The sequence below is a fragment of the Schistocerca gregaria genome, chromosome 6 (genome assembly GCF_023897955.1).
Source record: "Schistocerca gregaria isolate iqSchGreg1 chromosome 6, iqSchGreg1.2, whole genome shotgun sequence".
Classification (NCBI taxonomy): domain Eukaryota; kingdom Metazoa; phylum Arthropoda; class Insecta; order Orthoptera; family Acrididae; genus Schistocerca; species Schistocerca gregaria.
In genome coordinates, this window is record NC_064925.1 from 313777705 (window position 1) to 313800486 (window position 22782).

Sequence of the window (22782 nt, forward strand, 5' to 3'; positions counted from 1 at the left end):
GCAGTGGGGGAACACCTAAACGTTTTCTACATCACATGTTTGACGTCAGATGTTTAACATATCATCTCAAATGTAAAATAATCAGGCGTTTGAAGCTCTTTTATGCAAGGCAGGTTGATTCTTTCACGAAACGGTGGTTTACTGGTTGGATGATAAACGAGCAACTGCAGTGGGGCAACACTTCCCGGCAACCACGTGAAGGTCATTTAGCAGGTAGCGTCAAAATAACCTATTCTTTCGCCGCGTAAATTAAAATCTAAATCCAGTTTATATCTTCACTCATGTAGAAGATATGATATTTACAAGTGGGATGAATCCTTTTCAAGTGCCCTGTATTTTTGAGAACGAACGGAAACAGAATTTTAATGGTTGCCATTGTCTATAGCCCAGACGCCGCAGTGACCTGGACGCCTCCACTGCGTACGGTTCGCAATACTTCCTAAATGCCTGCAGTCCTTCACAGACAGTAAACGCACAGCTTGCTGGACATTGAGGACTCTAAAAGTAAGCCGGGCTTTCGCGGTAATCTCCCCTCCCTGTAGGGTTCCAGCACCATGTGCTGCATAGAGCTCCAGCATTCATTGCCGCACCGGCGAGATACGGGAAAATGCGTGTGGGTGGCCGACCATTGAGGACTAATCCGAGGTCAGCGCTCACTGCTCTCCCGTTTACTTAGATGGAGCTCTCCCATTGCGGTGAACCACTGTGATTTCGAAAAGATAGAAACCTGCGAAATTGCACGTTCGAATTCCACTACTTTCAGGAGTCTCAGATTGTTGCAAGAATTCCGCGCAGCTTATAATACAATAAAACCCTCACATATGAACCGTCAGTGCCATCCTTGCGTTAATTATTGAATGAGAGCACAGCGCAAGCTGTTTCTCTACCGTAGACTGTACGATCAGCATATATATGTTTTTCTTTAATATAATTGTTATGTAGTTCTCAAACGGCAGTACTTTTAACTCCTCACTCTAATTGAAGCCGTAGAAGCAAGGCCTTTTAAGAATGTACTTATGAGCAAAAATCGATTTTGGTCACTGGAATCCAAGGTTTGTGTTAATCATTCCATTTTTGCTATCTTGTATCGAAACTTACATTCCCTAGCTCATATACCTTTAAATCTAATCGATAACTGATCACTTTACACAGATTTTAATTTAAAATTTTTTAATATAACGAAATATTTTCTTAAAAATGTTCATCCCTTATTTAACCCACGTAGGGGTTGCATTTCCAAAAACTGTGAAACATGGACTTTTTTTTAATATACAATAGCAAAGCGGAATTCGAATTTCTATACACTTAGTTTTCAAGGTACCTTCATAATGAAATAATGTCATAAGAATTTTCATCCCTATTTCACTACCTTAGAGGGTTAAATTACCAAAAACATCGAAACATGTGTTTTATTCATTTCCAACCGAGAAGTGAACTACCAGTTACATAGATGTAGCTTAAAAATGCTCAATTATTTCTTTAATAATGATTTACTTTCAAAAATGAGATTCTGCAGCGGAGTGTGCGCTGATATGAAACTTCCTGGCAGATTAAAACTGTGTGCCGCACCGAGACTCGAACTCGGGACCTTTGCAGATCGCGAGCAAGTGCTCTACCAACTTTTTCTTTTCAATCTCATTTTATTCGTTGCATCTGCTCGGGGCAGACGTCGTAAGACATCCGTTTAAGTTCGTTGTTGATCTATTAACTCAGTTGTTTTATTACAGAGGGCAGCTAACCCTCTAACCGAACACGCTGAGCTACCCAAGCACGACTCACGCCCCGTCCTCACAGCTTTACTTCTGCCAGTATCTCGTCTCCTACCTTCCAAACTTTACAGAAGCTCTCCTGCAGAGTGAAAATCTCATTCTGGAAACATCCCTTAGGCTGTCGCTAAGCCATGTCTCCGCAATATCCTTTCTTTCAGGAGTGCGAGTTCTGCAAGGTTCGCAGGAGAGATTCTGTAAAGTTTGGAAGGTAGGAGACGAGATACTGGCAGAAGTAAAGCTGTGAGGACGGCGCGTGAGTCGTGCTTGGGTAGCTCAGTTGGTAGGCACTTCCACGCGAAAAGGCAAAGGTGCCGAGTTTGAGTCTCGGTTCGGCACACGGTTTTATTCTGCCAGGAAGTTTCATACTTTCAAAAAGCTTACACCCTATATTTTGCGCCCTTAGATGCTAAATTTCCAAAAATTGCGAAAGATTTTTTCGCATTTCTGATTGAGAAACTAAATACCAAGTTTCGTAACTCTTGCTTCAAAGTTGCCTTAACAGCGACGTATTTTCAAAAATCTTTTCTTCCTCTATTTCACTCCCTTAAAAGTCGAATGTGGAAAAACAATCCTTCTTAACAATGCCTGCAATATAATATCCATGTCCTCTCCAAATTCAAAGTTTCCATCCTTTCTAGCGTGGGCCGGGCAATGATGAATCACTGAATGTGTAGCACCATTCCAACCTCTTAGGGTTTTAGTTCACAAAACCAGCGAAACGCGTATTATTTTAATTCTGCCATAGAAGCCAAATACAAATTTTCATAGATTTAGCTTCAAAAATGCTTGTATAATGAAATATTTCTATGAGAAATTTCATGCCCTATTTCACCACCATAAAGAACAGTGAAATACATATTTCTTTTATTTCTAACCGACAAACCAAATTCAAAATGTCATGGATTTAGCTTTAAAATATTTTTATAGTGATATATTTCATTAAACATTTCATACCTATTTCCCCCCCTTAGCAGTTAAATTTCCAAAATCTCTGAAAGATGTAATTTTTTAAATTTCTAACCGACAAGTTAAATACCAATTATCATAGACATAGCTATAAATATTTTAGTGATTCTTTAATATTGAGTTACTTAAAAAAATTTTTTTCGCGCACTATTTCACCCCCACAGGAATTAAATTTCGGAAAAATCTGAAACACGTATTTTTTTTTAAATTTCTGACTGAGAAACCAATTTTCGTAGGTCTATCTGCAGAACTGTTTTAATAGCGACGTATTTCAAAAACGCTTCTCAACCCCTGTTTCACCACCTTAGGTGTGGAATTTGGAGTCATCCCTTCTTAAACAATGCTTAAGTATAAGATCCACAACCTTTCCGTATTTCAAGATTCCTTCCTTGGTGCATCCGTTGTCTTGGGGTAGAGTCTTCGATTCGTACTCAAAACGTATTCGGTTCCTGGTTCGAATCCCGTCGCTGCTTAAATTCTGATTAATAATCATCACTGGTGGTCGAAGACTTTCGGCATAAGAAGTCACCCTCATTCTGCCAACAGCCTTGTCAAAGAGGGCGGAGGAGCGGACAGAGGTTCAGGGCACTCTGTTGTCCTAAGAGTGGGACACTGCCCCTGAAGGTGGAATAATAAACTGCACAAGGATGCAGAAGGCAATGGAAACCACTGCATTAAAGACACGTAACATGTATCCACAGGACATGGGGCCTCTAATTGGAGAAGTATCATGATGATTCTGCTTTAGAAAAAGATTCCGGAATATCCTCCCATTGGGATTTGTGGGAGGGGATTGCCAAAGGGGAGGTTATCATGAGAAAAAGATTGAATAATCAACGAAATAACAACATTCTACGAGTCGGGGCGTGGAATGTCAGAAGCTTGAACGTGGTAGGGTCAGCCTAGATATAGTAGGGGTCAGTGAAGTGAAGTGGAAATAAGAGAAGGATTTCTGGTCGGATAAGTATAGGGTAATATCAACAGCAGCAGGAAATGGTATAATAGAAGTAGGATTCGTTATGAACAAGGAAGTAGGGCAGATAGTGTGTTACTGTGAACAGTTTAGTGATAGGGTTATTTTTATCAGAATCGACAGCAAACCAATACCGACAACGATTCGTTTAGGTGTACATGCCGATGTCTCAAGCTGGAAGTGAAGAGACAGGGAGAGTATACTGGGTATTGAAAGGGGAATAAAGGAGGTAAAGGGGGACGAAAATCTTATAGTCAAGGAAGACTGGAATGCAGTTGTAGGTGAAGGAGCAGAAGAGAAGGTTACAGGAGAATATGGGCTTGGGACAAGGAATGAGTGAGGAGAAAGACTAATTGAGTTCTGTAACGATTTTCAGACAATAATAGCGAATACTCTGTTCAAGAATCACAAGAGGAGGACGTATACTTGGAAAAGGCGGGGAGATACTGAAAGACTTCAGTTAGATTACATCATGGTCAGACAGAGTGTCCGAAAACAGATACTGGATTGTAAGGGTTACCCAGGAGCAGATATAGACCCAGATCACAATATAGTAGTGATGAAGAGTGGCTATAGATACAGCAATAAGGAATAGCTCAGTAGTCAGTACAGTTGAAGAGGAATGCACATGTCTAAAACGGGCCATCACAGAAGTTGGAAAGAAAAACATAGGTAGAAAAAAGTAACGGCGAAGAAACCATGAGTAACAGACGAAATACTTCAACTGATCGATGAAAGGAGGAAGTACAAAAATGTTCAGGGAGACTGAGGAATACAGAAATACAAGTCGCTGAGAAATGAAATAAGTAGAATGTGCAGGGAAACTAAGACGAAAAGGCGGCATGAAAAATGTGAAGAAATCAAAAAAGAAATGACTGTCGATAGGACTGGCTCAGCACACAGGAAAGTCAAAACATAATTCGGTCACATTAAATGCTGAGGTGGAAAGAATACATCGAAAGCCTCTACAAGGGGGAAGATATGTCTGATAAAATACAAGAAGAAACAGGAGTCAGTTTATAAGAAATAGAGGTTCCAGTACAAGAATCAGAATTTAAGAGAGCTTTGGAGGACTTAAGCTCAAATAAGACAGAGTGTGTGATTCTGGATATCCCAATGAGTTCCAGTTTTTACGAGTTCATCAGAATTTTTAAAATCATTTGGGGATGGATTTGATTTGATCTGATTTTGACAGGGAAGATAAAACAGCTTTGGCGCAACCCACCACTTCCCCCACCGAAACCGAGTTCATTGTGTGGTGTCTGTCCCTATATATCTAGCAAAGCCAACCAATGTCCTTAAATAGTGCTAGGAGTCCCTTTACCAGTTTTTTGTTAGACACAATTTCTTCAGGTCTAGTTGTCCCGAAGATACTATATCTTTTGCTCTCCAATGCAATGAATTGTGTAGGTGTTTTTTGAAATTCCCAAGGCCGTCCATCAGTCCAGTCATGAGTTTAATCTCTTTCCTGTTCAATCCCAGGATTACAGAGCTTCTTTTAAAAGACGGCTTAGGCACTGTACCTTAACATGTTTTTGTTTATGGAGCTGGGTCCAATATTCTACGTGCTGTTTCCTAAGCCAGTTCCGTAGTTCTCGTTTGATCATAGACTCGGTGATTCTCAGGACAGGTTCCGGTTCAATAACTGAAATCGTTGCCCCCTTCCTGGCCAGCCTGTCGGCTAGTTCATTGCCACAGATCCCTTAGTGGCCAGGGACCCACGCTACGTTTCACCTATTGCTTCCCCCTAGCTCCACCAGAGACCAGTGGCATTCTGCAGCAATCTTAGATCTCGTTGCAGGGGCTGCCAGTGAGTTCAGTCCTGCCTGGTTGTCTGAATAGATGTAGATGCTACGGTCCTTGTAGGAGCTATGCATATTCTCCTCCATACATGCCCTGGTTGCAGTAATTTCAGCTTGGAATATCGAGACCAGTTTTCCTATAAAGATGATGCCCTCCAGTCTCGGCTGAACACTCTTACACCCGTGCTCCAACGCCTTGGTGAACCAAACAATGTCCCCCGTACGGTGTCGAACTGATTTTTCCCACTGCTCTGTGCTTCCATTTATTATATTGTAAGGCTCCTTGAAGCAGTTGGGAGATATTGTATAGTCGGCCGGCATTTCCCCAATCATTCCTATATTTACCTCACTCCCTAATTTTAGTGTGTGATTCTGGATATCCCAATGAGATCCAGTTTTTAAGAGTTTTAATTCTGTATGCCCCAGTTGCTGCCTCAATTTTGACCCAAAGTTATAGTGGAGGCATGTCCAGCATGGCTTCCATCCCAGTGGTTGGTGTGCTGCTAATTCTGCCTGTTATGGCTAATCAGGCCAGTCTGTGCACCTTAGCAAGCTCTTTAGTTGCAACCCAGTCTTCTACCTTCTTTGACCACACTACAGCCCTGTAGGAAACCCTGGGTCTAACTACCGTGGTGAATGTCCACAAGCCCTTTTGGTACTCGCTACAGTACTTTTCACCTTGGAGCAGATGCTCTTAATGTGAGGGGTCTGTGTTAGTTTCTGATCTAAGGTTACCCCTAGATATTTCACTATCCCCTTCACAGGTAGAGTTTCACTGAAGAGGTTTAGATTCCAACTTAAGTGTTGGCTATGCCTCTTCGTGAATGGAACCATAACATCCTTCTTACGATTAACCTTTAGATCCTGTTTAATGCACCTCGTGCCATATTCCTAACTATGTCAGTAAATTTGCCAACTATTACAAGATCATTTTCATATCCTTGGCAAAAACAGTGTATGGAATTTAGTTCCTCCACCATTAGATTCCACAATAAAAGGGACAGAACAGCTACTTGAGCTCCTTGTGGGCAACCCCTAGTGGTGTTAATTATCATCTTTTCATTCATCATGGTAGTCTCTACCTTTCTCCCACTAAGCATGGACCTGGCCCACCTTCATGTAGTGGGACCTAGGTCATGCACCTCTGCTGCCCTTACCATTGAATCAAAGGTCGTGTTACTGAAGGCCCTCTCGATGTTCAGGAAGATGCAGAGGGGTACTGCTTGAAAGTGAAGTGCTTTCTCCATCCTTCCAACGCGTTGATGGAGTGCTGTGATTTGATTTACCTGTTTGATATGGTCTTCGTTTGAATGTAAAAGAGCCCTAATTAGCCTCCTTTCCCCAATGTATACATTAACTATTTGAGAATGAAGGAGGACACACTGATTGCTCTCATGTCCTTGGCCTTGGTATGATTAATTCTCCTTGTTTTTGGAACGGACCACATTCATCGACCACCAACCATTGGGAATGATTCCTACGGCTAGGCTAACTCTGAATAACCAGCATAGGACTCTTATGACATTCTCTCCTGCCTTTTACAGGGGGGTTGGAAGGATTAGATCTGGGCCAGGTGACTTATACGGTTGGAATGTTCCCACCATCCACTGCATTTTATTGAAGTCCACACACTCCTTGGCTGATTCCCAGTCCTCTCTTAGAGCGTCTGAGAACCATTGCCTCTCTGGGATCACATTCTCGTCTGTGTTGTCCGGCAGAGCACATTGAGGAAAGTGAGTTTTGAGGAGCAGTTCCAGCATATCATGTGCTGTCTTTGTATATTTTCCATCCTCCTTCTTCAGTGTACCTCCTGGATTGGTTGGTACTCTAGTGAGGATTCTGCCTTCCACTTCCTCACAGAATGCCTTTCAGGATGCCTCCTGCAAGGTTGTAGTTGACAAGGGCCTCACGATATTTTGCCCATTGTCCTTTACGTCTTGCAAGATTAAACAGTCTTTGTACCTGTTTTCTTTGCGTCCCCAAGTTATTATTCCACCAAGGCACACTCCTGTTTATGTACGTCTTGGTGATTGTGTAGTTGTCCTGATATGAGGTCACTATGGCAGAGGTAACAGCCTCTGCTACTTCCTCAAATTCTACTGGATTCCTTATTGAGAGTTTAATTTGCGACAAGCTTAAGTCAAGGTACTTCCTATATGTCTCCCAGTCTGCTTTCCTGGGATTCCTATAGGTCATGGTCTGTCTGATTCTCATTTTAACCTTGAATTTAATGTACAAATTGTTTGATGAGGATGGCTCTAATGCCACATGCCATTGTTTGATATAGTTGCCCATCATTACAGAACTGAACGTTATAGCAATTATTTCTTCCCTTAGGCTATTCTTGAATGTAGGTTCATTGCCCCTATTCAAGACCTCCAAGTTGTTAACCAAGAGAAATTCAAGAAGGTACTCACCTCTACTGTTGGTGTCCTATGCTGAGGACATTGGCGTCACATCTAACTAACAGTTGATCACCTTGCCGATGGCAAGCTTCTATCAGTCTCCTCAAGGAGGAGGAGAGCTGTCTTCATGAGGAAGGTATGCTGAGGCCACAACAATTTCCCTCGTGATACTTTCCTCACATTGCTACATTCTGATGGTCACTAGGTCCATGGAGCAGAGATCCACCATCGGCATGAAAGAAATTTCATTTCTTTCGTAGATGCATGTTCTGGAGTTTCCTAGATGTCTAACATAAATCAGCTTACCTCCAGTGCCACCGAGGCCCGACACGCCACCTTTATATAAGTAGGGTTCTTGTATCAGGGCCACATTTACTTGCTGCCTCCTTTGGAAGCGGCTTCGGGCAGCAGAGGCCCCTTTACAGCGCTGCAGATTAATCTACAGTTCCTTCAGTCGTTGTCTTGCTGCCATCATTGCCTTTGAGGTTGTTGATAAGCCTGACAGTGACAATTTCAATTCTTGCTCTCGCATCACCTTCAGGGACTTCTCTCTGATCTCCACCACCAGTGTTCGTCCTTTTGTTACAACCTTCTCGATGATTACTTTCCAGTCGTCTGTCGAGACTTTTGGGATCTGGGTCCTTATTCTTTCGAACAGTCTTAGGGAAGTCTTCCTTGTGGATCTTTGGTAGCCATATTGATACCTTTGAACTCGTAAGGAGCTCCACTGCTGACTTGAAGAGCATCAGTGGCACCTTGTCCTTAAGCCATTGCACCGTGTGCACCCCGTCACACACAAAAATAAGGGCACCACGATCTAGATAGACCCTTCTGAAGTTGGGTCCTGGACCAGCATGCCCCCAATCTTTTCAAAGAGGACCATTTGCACAAGTTCCTCCTGCTGCAAGGTGATGGCTAACAGTGTTCCTGGATAACTGTGGATAACTGCTATCTTAAAAACCGAGACTGAAGTACTACAGGTTTTTTTCCCTATTTCTTGCCTCGGCTTCTTCTGGGTTAGCTTATCCAGGGAGGAGGGAGTCATAGATTCCTCCATTATACTCTTGCTGCCTGTCTTCGACTTTGTGGGCGGTCTGTGTATCCCTTTCATCCTACGATTTTTGAGGGTCTTAGGGACAAGCCCTTTTAATTCCCTCCACTTGTATTTGGGAAGCCATTCTTTCCCTTCCTTTTGTCTCTGTTCCCTGAGGAATTTGCTCTTCTGGGTCCCAGACAAGGCTTTAATCTTGATCTGATCCATTATTTTCTTTAGTCATGCCCATCTTGGTCCTACAATACTTGGGAATCTACATGGTCCACACAAAGAATAGCCCACGTGATGTAAGGCTACTTACTTAGAGAGGTTGCAAGTATCCCTGGGGCTCCATTTCTGGCACATCTTCCCATGTGCCATGCACCCCTTGACACACATTGCATCTCACTTTGGTGTGGGAAAGAGAATTGGGTAAGGACTAGGAATGGATAGGGAAGATGGGACGTTGTGGGACACTCTCAGTCTAAACCATAAGCTAAGGGCTTTCTGGCAGTAGGTCCTCCACGAGGGTGTATAGCCCTAGGCTTCAATAAAATGGTTCAAATGGCGCTGAGCACTATGGGACTTGACATCTAAGGTCATCAGTCACCTATAACTTAGAACTACTTAAACCTAACTAACCTAAGAACATCACACACATCCATGCCCGAGGCAGGATTCGAACCTGCGACCGTAGCGATCGCGCGGTTCCAGACTGAAGAGCCTAGAACCGCTCAGCCACACCGGCCAGCCCCTAAGCTTCACGTGGATATGCAAGCCTCTTCACCTGCACAGACAATGTTACATCAAGGTGGTGTCCCTAGAATGGGATCTTTTGAGGAAGTGAAAACAAAACGAGTATTCGCGTTGGTGTGAAGAATATATGTTTCTGGCGACATGCAATCTGACTTTCGGGAAAATATCCACACAACTCCGAAGACTACAAGAGGCGATAAGTGCGAGAATTATCTTACAGTCAGCTTAACAGGTAATGCACCGAAGTTGCTGTCAAGAATAATATGCAGGACATTAGAAAAGAAAATTGAGGATGTGTTAGGTGACGACCAGTTTGGCTTTAGGAAAGGTAAAGGTACCAGAGAGGCAATTCAAATCTTGCAGTTGATAATGGAGGCAAAACTAAAGAAAAGGTTCGTAGCATTTGTCGACCCGGAAAAGTGAGTTCGGCAATGTAAAATGGTGCAAGATGTTCGAAATTCTGAGAAAAATAGGGATAAGCTATAGGGAGAGACAGGTAGTTTGCAAGAGCCAAGAGGGAACAATAAGAGTGGACAACAAGGAACGAAGTTCTCGAATTAAAAGGGGTGTAGGATAGGGACGTAGTCTTTCGCCACTACTGTTCAATTTGTACATTTAAGAAGCAATGATGGAAATAAAAGAAAGGTTCAGGAGAGTGATAAAAAATTCATGTTGAAAGGATATCACTGATGCTATTCGTTGATGACTTTGCTATCCTAACTGAAAGTGAAAAAGAATTAGATGTTCTGCTGGATGGAATGAACACTCTATAAGTACTGAATATGAATTGAGAGTAAACAGAAAGGAAACGAAAGTAATGAGAAGTGGCCCAAATGAGAACAGCAAGAAACTTAACATTTGTTGGTCACGAACTACGTGGAGTAAAAGAGTCCTGCTGCCTAGGCAGCAAAATAACCATCGATAGACGGAATATGGACATCAAAGGCAGACTAGCAGTGGGAAAAAGGGCATTCCTGGCCAAGAGAAGTATACTAGTATCAAACATAGGCATTAATTTGAGGAAGAAATTTCTGAGAATGTACGTTTGGAGCAGATCATAGTGTGGTAATGAAATGTGGATTGGGGCAAATCCGGAATAGAAGAGAATCAAAGCATTTAGGTGGACTGATAAGGTGAAGTATGAGGAGGTTCTGCGCAGAATCGGAGAGGAAAGAAATGCGTGGAAAACAACGACAAGGAGACGGGACAGGATGGTAGGACATATATAAAGATATGATGGAATGACTTCCATGGTACTAGAGACAGCTGTAGAGGGCAACAACTGTAGAGAAAGATAGAGACTGGAATACATCTAGCAAATAATATTGAGGACGTAGGTTGCAAGTGGTACTCTGAAGTGAAGAGGATTGCACAGGAAAGGAATTCGTGGCGGACCACATCGAACCAGTCAGAAGACTGATGACTGAAAAAAAATGTGGTAAAGGAAAGGGAATGACTACTAGCGGTACACGGTACCCTCCGTCACGCACTATAACTTGGCTTGCGGGTTATGTATATAGATGTAGATCTAGATGTGGGTGTAGATGCATGAGAAGGTTCGCGGGACAGGCTAAGGTGAATGTACAGATGGGAACACGTAACCCCTCAAGGATCGTGGTCGACCATGATTGTTTTGGTGGTTCATCTGTTATGGTGTGGGGAAGCATTATGCTGCACGGTCTTACTGAGCTGCATATCTTTGAACACGGTGCACCCAACTGTCAGAGTTATTGTGACACTATACTCCCTTCCTTACCCGTCTTTCCAGGAGTTCATGCAGGCGTGACTTCATTTTTAAAGTTGACAAGGCGCGACGACATCAAACTGTGCTTGTGCAGGAGTTCCTGGAATGAGAATCTATTCGGTGAACAGACTTGCCTACCTGTTCCCTTAAATCCAACCGAGACACATGGGATGTGTTGGAGAGACGCATTGCAAGCACGCCCACATGCACCAACAGAAATGGATCAAAGATGTGAAACTCTCTGCTTTCCTGCCCGATTTCTGTAATAGTAAAGATTAAACGGACCTTTTCCCCTGCCCCCTCCCATCTTTTGAGCCAACTGTGTGGTTTAAAAATAGCAGGAAAAACTGAGACAGCCTGATGGTTGTTAAATTTATCCAAAATTGTAGAGCCAAGATTATCGACCATGGCATCACATCAAACAAGACAGCCGCCAAGATGGCGACACTATGAGATCACTATCAAAACTCCCCTCTCTCCAGCTTCTTTAAACCAGTTACATGACTTGGGAGACTAAACTCGATCGAAAAGCTGCAGTCGCTATCACTTTATTGTGTTGACTGTAGTGGAAGGTCCTGGTTGACAGTGAGTTGAGGCGTTATTACCCAATTACCGTGACCCACCGAACTAATGATACTGATGGCTTGTTTAAGAAAATCACCCTATGGATCTGTATCACTAAATATTTGATCTCTCAGGTCCCACAATTAAACTGATTCTGGCAGGAAAGCTAGGCCAGATACCACGAATACCACATCACACAGTATACCACATTCAGAAACATGCTTACATGTATGTACACTAAGGACACTGGAAGAGTCCAATTTGGTTACATTTACTATTTATAAGTGCAGCAACAGTGATTTGTTTGGAATGCCGGGTCAACCAAACGTAGAGCTTATCAAGCTACACTCTTGCTACTGAATAATTACACTATTGCTGGAATGAATAAGCTATAGCCCACACGCAAGAGACAGTAAAAACATTACACTGTTAGCTCCCTAAAGGGAAGAGGTTTTTAGCCGTGCTGGCCCCGGCTTATGAATTGGTTTAAACCTTGACTGTTCCTCTGCCTTTGGTTTCCCACGGTTATTGCGGTTATGCTGTGGTTCTTCCTCTTCCGACGTGTGGCAGCAGCAGTGTGTATCGATATTCGCACCTTGTACTATCTTTGGTCTGGTGCTTATAGTTTCCAGCTAGCCGATGTGTGGCAGTCGGTCGGCTGTTGCGGAACAGCCAGGTAGCCTCCATGCGGCCCAGTGGGTCAGGCCCACTGGTGGTCTCTACGCAGTGTCGGAGTGTGTGGGAGCTGCTCCGACTGCTGTGAGGTTCGTGGCTCACAGACGCAGGACATCAAAGTTGAGTGGTGATTTAATTACCGAAGCCAGTCTGTTCACATTGTGCTGTTGGTTTTCATGGTTGGCTGTTGGGGGTATTCCCGTGAGCAGCAGCGGGTGTTCTAGTTGGCGAAAATATGGCAACCATCCGGTGGAGTTTAACTGTATTTTGGTTATTTGATGTCCAAGTGCACCAGCGGAATTTTCTGCCTTGTGGCAGTTAGCATTCCGGTAACCTGCCCTAGCCGCTGACATAAAATTCAGTCAGCATCCTTTCTTCACCCTCTTGTCACTGTCCAATACGTGTGTGTAGTTTTGACAGCTTATGCATATTTGGTTGTGGGTGGCTACGCCATTACGTTTTGGCTTTGGAGTTCCTTGTGTACAGGTCGGATGGAAAGCAAGTGGTCTTGACTGTTTCTTGATTGAGCTGCCGGTGGATCGGATATAGTTGGGGTGACTACTCGTCTCCCCTAAGCGAACGTTAATATTTGAAGTGCAGACTGACTCCCGGAAACTCCTGACCGCTGCTGGCTGTACTGCATTTTCTTATTGGTGTTTGTGTATTTTAATGGCTCATAGCCGATGGTTTGAATTTGTATGCTTTTAGTTGGGTTTTAAATAATGGGCCTTCAGCCGCTTTAAAATTGAAGGTTCCTTTCTCGTTAAGTTTTGCGTTGTTTGGGCCTTTAGCCTCATTTAACATATTTTTTTCTTGTATAAATCTTGAGCCTTCTGTCTTTTGAAAATTCATTGTAGCTGTGTCTTTCGATCAAGGGCTAGCCGAAAACTATAAGCACCAAACCAAAGATAGCACAAGGCGCGAATATCGATACACACCGCTGCTGCCATACGTAGAAAGAGGAAGAACCACAGCATAACCGCAATAACTACGGGAAACCAAACACAGAGTAACAGTCAAGGTTAAGCTGAGCCCAGCACTGCTCAGTTTTTTTTCAGTCAGTTACGCTGCGCCACCAGGATTTCTAGGTAGGAGGAGGAGTGGATTAGCTACAGTTTAAAAGAGGTAGCAAATATTTCTTATTTAAAACAAAGAATGGGGGAGAGTATCATATATCCATAAGTGAAGTCACTCTCATACTGCAAAAAATGTGCTAGGACGCATGAGCATTCGGCAGTCTCCAGGCCAGCATAGAACAGCACACCAGCCACACAGATTGAATTCCTATGCCAGAGTGGCATGGCAAAGCACTCGCAATGCCTCTCCCCTTCGGTCCACCCACTGCGCCCCTACCCTCCACATTCCTCATGCAGTCCACTGCATGAGGGTCTACATGACCGAGAAATTTTAAACCTGTGGTGCGATTCAACATGCTGGGAGATTCCTTGTCAGACAAATTGCTGCAGAGAAGGACAGGGGTATAACTCAGTCAGTTGACTCTCATTTGCACTTGCCTAACTTTCTTTCTGTTGTGGCAGGTCTGATGCAGTAGTAAGATTAAAGTGGCGTAACATTCTGAGAACAGAAGGCAGAAGGATTATCCCATCTACACATCATGTGCCTGTAATATATTGTAGCAATATTTTTCAGCCATGCATACTATCGATCCTCATCGAGTACCATCAAGTATCTTTAGCCAAGGAGTCGAAGGCTTAACTGCCTTCTGAACAGATTGTGACCTGACGCAGCTGTTTTATCATGTTTGCTGGATTCTGCTTTGACTGACGTTTTGATGGCTCTATAGTTGTCCTGACAATGTAATACCGTATAATAAGACCTTCGATGAGCATCTCAAAATTTTGATCCGGTATTGTTCGATTTTAGGAAGCTGGGATTAACAATCAGGCCAACCAAGGCTAATATGGTGCATAGTGAGACATCTTTCCCAAATCATCTGGTCTCAGCCAATTGTGTTAAGGCTGACCATAACTCTTCCAAGGCCAAGTATAATTTCGCACCCTCTCGGGATAAGAAGGGCATTGCTCGATTCATCAGCTTGGTACATTTCTTTGTGAAGTTCATTCCTAACTTCAACCAACTGGCCACTGCCTTAAACCAACTATATCATAAAAAGTGAGCTATTTAAGGGTCATACAGCCAGCAGACAGCCTTCCATGCATGAAAACAAGTTGTTAGTAATCCACCCATTTGAACTATTCCTGATTTCCAGCCTACATTTATAGTCCAGTCTCATGTTTTCAGCTTTGAAAGGATTCGAGGGAGGCTGTAGGCTGGCTGCCTATGCCTCAAAATACCATGTTTATGAGGTGCAGGCCTTAGCAGTGCTACTTGGCTTGGAGAAATTCAAGTTGTATTCGGATCATCGACTTTTCGGTTGGAAACTGACAATCAAACATTAAGCTGGGTGAAACTTCCTGGCAGATTAAAACTGTGTGCCGGACCGAGACACAAACTTTCTTTCAGGAGTGCTAGTTCTGTATGGATTGCACGAGAGCTTCTGTAAAGTTTGGAAGGTAGGAGACGAGATACTGGCAGAAGTAAAGCTGTGAGGACGGGGCGTAAGTCGTGCTTGGGTAGCTCAGTTGGCAGAGGGCTTGCCCGCGAAAGGCAAAGGTCCGGATTTCGAGTCTCGGTCCGGCACATGGTTTTAATCTGCCAGGAAGTTTCATATCAGCGCACACTCCGCTGCAGAGTGAAAATCTCATTCTAGCATTAAGCTGGGTGTTGGCGAGGGCCCAGAAGACTGACAGGATAGCTTGGTGGGTGGTTTTGTCGTAAAGCTTGTAAAGAGTTCTGAAAATTCTTTGGACAATGCACTGAGCCACATGTTCATTCAGCTAGAACCAGATGCCCCCGGAAGTCACTCTGTTGCACGAGGATTACCAATGTTGTTTAGCTATCTGTAACGAAATACCATCTCTTTTGGAAATTTTGGGGAGGAACTGGAACGTGTTCCTATGGTAAAGAGGATTGCGGATTAGCTCCTTGATGGGAACAAGTTATCTAGGTATCACTTTAGCAAAGATCGTCTTTGTTATAGTATCCACTATGACGGAAAGCTGAAAATATGCCTTATTAAAAATTCGCCCTGGCCATCTTCCAACATGTTCTTTATGGAGGGGTCACTTAGGAATCTTTAAGATTATCATGAAAGTGAAAGAGCACCTAGTGTGGCCACCTCTAAATTCCAATGTTAGGAAGTTGGCTCGCCAATGTCAGGAATGCTAGTCAGTGAAGCCAAACCCCAATGCTCGTCAGGGCTTATTGTACTCTAGGCGGGGAGAGAGGCGGATGGATAAATTGTTCTTGGACTACGTAGGACTGCTTCCTCGAATAGAGAGGGTCAGCAAGTACAGTAAATAAAGCCTTATACTGGTGGATGCAATTAGTCATTCCGTCTGTCTTGACACAAGGTGGGTAATGACTACTTCTTTGATCATCGAGCATTTGGATAAAACATTCTCACACTTCAGTCCTCCAAAGGTATTAGTCAGCGATACTGATGCTACTTTTATCTCCAGGGAGTTTTAGAAGTTCTATTTTAGTAATTCCATAAATCATTCCTCTGTCATTCCTACTATATTCAACCCTCGTTTGCATAATGTATCAATGATAAACAAAATAAGATCTATGTCTGTGATAGACAATCTAGGAGTATCTGGGACAAGTCTATCAACTGGCTCAACTTAGCTTTCAATTCTGCGGTGCATGAAGCATGTAAGACTACAACTGCAAAACTGTTGCTTGCTTATCCTGATAACTTTCTGATTTGCAATCTCTCGTCTATTAATGATCTTTTGCCAGTGAAAATTGAAACTTATATCATTGACAAGAACTGGAGGAGGTCGATTACCAACATTCATTTCGCATGTAGCCAAGAGGCCCGCAGATATGGTGAGAATATGCAATCTGCCTCGTCAAAGATCGACGACAGGGTTTCCACAAAGAATGTTTGCACTCACAGCAAAGGAGCTCGCGAGCTTATCACTAAGTTCATGCCACACTTTGTTGGTCCATATGAGATTCTGGAGATGCCCTTTCCTATAAGTCTCGTGCTTTACAATCTCACTATCGGTATAAGACATGCGGGAGAACTGAAACATGTGCACTATCGTTTCGTCATTGGTAATGCAAGGCTACAAGTTTGGAAATCACAAGCAACCTACTTCCTGGCACCTCGGGAGAGGGCTCGCTTGTGACCGACCATGGTGAGATAATACCAAGCTACATTGACTCTTGATCAGTTACGTCTTTCTGCTAGCCGGAGAAGGAAGTCCCTGAGCAGCCACAAATGTTTGTCCTACACTAGGGCTGAAAATCAATGAGCGTTTCTCAACATTGCATGCTATTTTGAGCTGGAGTTTGATTGTTGAACTCACTTGTCTGAGAGATACAACACTCGAGTTACAACGTGGCCTTAGTTCGCCTTTCCTGCTCGGTCGGTGGGTATACGAACTTAGTGGAACAGTGAACACATCGATTTGTTTGGTGAGCATCTTGCTTGGTCCTTTCATGGGCTTGTGCTAAGCGGTTACGTGCACCCAAATCCAAGGCAGGTTTATCAGTAGTGGCGTATTGGGTTCTTTGGTTAACGTGCAACTCCAGCGCTTGGCTTTTGGCGTGTGTGTGTTTAACAAGTGTCTTCCACATTTTTATAGTGCACAGCCTAGCTCAAGTTTCGTAGTGTTGTTTTTCGTAGCCCACTGAACTGCTCTGTATTAGTCGTATATACGTGTGTTAAATGAAGTGAAGTGGTTTTATTACGCATGAACCAGTTGAGTCTTTTGGGCTATAAGCCATTGTAATTCCTTAATCGTACTTCTAAGTTGTATTGCGACCGCCTGTTCTTATAGTCTTTGGTTATGATGGCTCATTGGTGGATGTGGACCGATTCTTAAACCTTCTTGTACGCCGCTTCTCATTAATATATCTGACGTAAATTTTTTCTCCGTTTTAGGTATGTTTAATACAGATTGAGCCATGGTCAGCAAAAACTATGACTAATCAAATTTCACATGCAGGTACATCATGCATCTTTCTTATTGATATCTCAGTGTTTTTATATTGTTGATATTTTGCTCAAATAGCTTTGTAATAGAGAAGTCTTTTTGCTAAATTATTGTCACCAAATTTTACACTATATCACTATGATTATAAAATTTGAATTTAATGATTATTGGATGCAATTCCTGACGGTGCCCATGACCTGGTTGGTCAGTACCTGCTTTCCCATCATCAGGCAGAGCAGGTACAGATGTGTTCCCCCACCACAGACTCACTGAATTCTGTGTATAAACTACAACTGCGCCATTTGATCTCATTCCAGATGGTACACTGCAAAGTCAGACGAAAATTAGTGATACGCCGGAAGTGCCTATGACTGAGCCCACTCCATTGGCTTGGCAGTCTCATGTCACAGACAAAATGATCAATGATGATGTTACTCCCTCAACACAGCCACAAGCGCTTGATATTTTATGTATAAGTAAATTTCGTGTAATTATTCAGTGACATATTTATTAGCTTGTGTGTGTGTGTGTGTGTGTATTATATATTAACCAAATATTCATCCAACATGTTGCAACATACATTACTCAAATTCTGTTTGAACTGAACCAGCAGTATTAAGATGAAGATGAATAGCACAACAATGTAATGGATGAATGTGAGAATAGGCATGATACTCCTTTTACATACTGACTGTTTAACTTGTGTGCATTATCTAAATACCATTTCTTCAATACATGGTTATTATAATATAGTGTTTTTTACTCTAGATTGCAAGTTCTACGAATTATTGAGGACGTATCGAGTGAGGTAACAGAATTTACAAATAATTTGTTGATATAATATAATGACTTTTCTTACATAACAGATATGTATGATGCTGAAAATGACGACACACACATAAAATGATGTCCCCCTTAAAATGAGCCACAGGGGCATGTACTTTCTTAGAGTACACAAACAGCCAGGTCCTAGAGGAAGGGCTGGGAAAACCATTGAACTTCATTTGTTATTAAGTACCACCTCCAAAAATTTATTAGCCAACAATAATTTCTTTTAAAACAATAATGAGGTCCTCTCATTAATGTTTTCCTTTCTATTTAAAAAAGAATAAATATTAAAAATCAGTTTTAAGAAAATTATTAAACTCCAAATGCCAAATGTTAAGCAGTTTAAACATGCTTTACAATTTAAAAGGATTACAAAAGGTCAAACATACTAAATATTAATAAATTACAACTGACCAGCTTGATGTGAGATTGGGGCACAAGCCCATTGGTATCTCAACAGACGCCAGGCATAGAACTTGGGCACTTGCTCCCAGCAACAACAAGACAAGCAAGAGTAAGTTGACCACTACAACATGTAGAGCAAACACTCTCTTAAACAGTGAAAGGGCGAGATAAAAATAAAGCATTCTGCTCAGCTCTGAAAGACATCACACATGAAGTGGATATAAACACTGGAGTAACAAAGAAGCAAAGATTAATTAACTTTAAAAGCCACCACAATCTTGACAAAATCAAATGCAACTTTTAATCTAGTATCCACAACACAAAACCTATGTTGTATTAACACTTACACATTACTTGTTTACATAAATACAAAACCATGTATGTTCATATGCGTGTAAAATCTTATAGGACTTAACTGCTAAGGTCATCAGTCCCTAAACTTACACACTACATAACCTAAATTATCCTAAGGACAAACACACACACCCATGCCAGAGGGAGGACTCGAACCTCCGCGCGGACCAGCCGCACAGTCGATGACTGCAGCGCTCCTAGACCGCTCGACTAATCCCGCGCGGCAAATCCAAAACAAAAAAGAACCCAGCGTACTGTAGATACAGAAGAATACTGATGCGTTAATTACAAAAGTGGCTCAATGTGGCGACCGCTAACGTTGTTACAGACATTATACCTATGATGCATGTTCTGGGAGACACTTTTCATCCCGCCAGGTCTGCCTTTTTTTTTTAGAGCAGTGCCCAGAACTCGTGCCAGCAGATTTTCCTCTGTCTCTATAGAACGCTCTCAGGTGACCGCTTGACGTAGTAGATGTGTGTGTTTATATATATATATATATATATATATATATATATATATATATATATATATATATATATATATATATCTGTGTGTGTGTGTGTGTAGTAGTAGTAGTGTGATGTGTTTATCATAGTATAAATACTGGTGCGTATATAAATGTGTGTGTTTGTGTTTATTGCACACCATGTGTGTGGTAAAGAAATGTTTACTGTGTACACTTAAAGAGTGTGTGAGGCTTTGTATACATTTATACATTAGTTTTTAATTTTTTCACCTACTGCTAGTTAACAAAGTCTCTAGTTTCTAGTGGAATCTAAATTCCATTGTACCTCCGCCTATTTTAATACCGGAAAAGTATGTGAAATGACACTGTGAATTTTTCCATTTCAGCAACTGTGTATCAGGTGACATGACAGTATAATAACGGGATGATAAACAAAATAAATTGGAACAACTGTAAAGATTTCCGTGGGAAAGATATTGAACGTACTACAGATTTTGTTTTCATTCTGCTGCTATAGTTTTTACTTTAGATAAAATGTCTGTGCATAAAAATAGTATTATATGTTGAGAGGACTCATGCTATTTGTCATTATTATTAGCTTAGAAAGATGCCATGGAAGAAAAAAATCACAAGGAACAAGTTTTACAAAGAAAAAAATAGTGCTATTGAAGAAAATATTCTAGATAAAACAACAAAATTTGTTACCTTTTATCTCTGTTCGTATTTACAAAACCATATCCTCAATAGTAAAACCGAATGATATTGTCAGCTCTACTACACATAAAGATATAGAAAAGATACATCTTGGGTGGCATGACGGAGGCATAAATTCTCGATGCCAAGGTTGGTATGGTGGCCAGCACGGGAGCACGTTGGAGAGCTGGCGTTACCGGCTGTGGTGACCACACACCCTGTGAAGAACTATTTACTGCCTTTTGTAATATCTAGCAAGACATTTTGGTTGTGGTGACTTCAGCGTTGATTTGTCTTTGAATACAAATCCATTTATGTTTGTCTCAGTGCATATTTTTTCAGTTACCTTCTGTACCACGTGTTGCCCACACTGTGATAATACTAAGATGGTAACGCGTGAAGCAAGGCTTAAGGAAATCACCCCAGATAATTTTTCCACACTGATGACGGTTAATAGAACCATGAATGGTAGCGACAACTAGGAGGAGAAACCGTTATTATTGTCCCTCTCGAAGCATCGAAAGAATTCCAGAAAGTATAGCATTCGTCGATAATTTATCATGGCCTTTGTTGACAAATGAATGGACTGTGACTAGGTCCACAATCCCTCTAAAATTGTTATATTCAAATTCACTGTATTAATTTTATTGTGTAGCTCAAATTCTTTAGTGAAGCGAGAGCCTTAGATGGATAAAGTGAATTCGTCCGAAATCGTTATGCGTATATGAAAACTGTGTATAGTAAGTCAGTACTTCAAAAGTGTCCTGGGGCAATGAAAGATGGGTCCTTTATTAAGAATTTACCAAAATGTTCCTCTTTTAAAACACTTCATACTAAAACAAATATATTAAAGTGTTCTCGAAAAGGAAAACAAGAGTTACATATATAAAAAAGGGATGAGGGGTTATCTTTGGTTACGCATGGGGAATCAACAGAGCAAACAGCTCGCATATTTCCTTTGTCCAGAAACAGTCTGTGTCACAGATATTATTATTATTGTGGAATAAGTCTAACTGGATACAAACAGGTGGACACAAATGTAACATGTACATTGTATTAAATACCGAAAAACAACACTAATGGTGGAATGAACGGCTTTCAAGGATATCTGATGCAATCGTGTACAGTTTACTTCTTCACGGGCACAACAGCGACGCAGTGAAAGCTGTTCTCATTATGTTAACGCTGCCAGTTTCTTACTCTATGCAGGTGCGTGGAAATTGTGTTCGGTTCCATTAGCAGTCCGCGCATGCCCTGTATTGAACATGCGATCGTTTTTCGTGGCCCAGTCTCTGCTCACTCTGACGCTAACCGGTGCAAGCACTTAAGCGAACGTTTTACTACATCTCGATTCCATTAGCGCGTCCAAACTCGCAAGCGAGCCCCACAGAGTTAACGCTTTAGTGGCGTCTAGCGGGCTGACTGATGACTGCCTCCTGCCCGCCCGTTGCCATTCTACAGGGAGACGCCAGCTCGCAAATTACGTAACGTGTTACTGTAACATGGCTGACGATATTGTAACGTAGCCTGGCCTTGAGTACTAAATTTTTCATAATCTGAAACTGAGGTGCGAGAGATTTTTCATACTGCCCATTTTCTTGCACCATGGAAACCATGAAACTTAATTGTCGATGCGCGAAGTATAATTTTTGTTAATTGTATTAACTTTTTCCATAATTGTACTGTAGGATGTGTAATAGACTGGCGCTTTCTTGGTTTTAATGTTTTCCATTTCGTAGAACAAAGTACACTCATGCTCATAAATTAAGGATAATGCTGATACATGGTGAAAAAGCTCTCTGGCAGGCGGTTTGTGTGTTTAAATCACCTTGGGATATGACCATGCGGTGCGTTTGACCTGCAGTTGTCGCTCGGTGGCGCTGACAGCAGTCCACATACTCAGAGGTGTGTTGGTGCATGTCAGAGTACGGTGCAGCGAGTAAGTGTGCAGACGTTTTCAAATGGCTCTGAGCACTATGGGACTTAATATCACCGAGCGAGGTGGCGCATTGGCTAGCACACTGGACTCGCATTCGGGAGCACGACGGTTCAATCCCGCGTCCGGCCATCCTGATTCAGGTTTACTGTGATTTCCCTAAATCACTCCATGCAAATGTTGCGATGGTTCTTTTAAAAGAGCACGGCTGACTTCCTTCCCCGTCCTTCCCTAATCCAATGAGACCGATAGCTCGCTGTCTGGTCTCCTCCCCCAAACAACCCAACCCCAACCCAACTTAACATCTGAGGCCATAAGTGCACTAGACTTAGAACTACTTAAACCTAAGGACATCACACGTATCCATGCCCGAGGCAGGA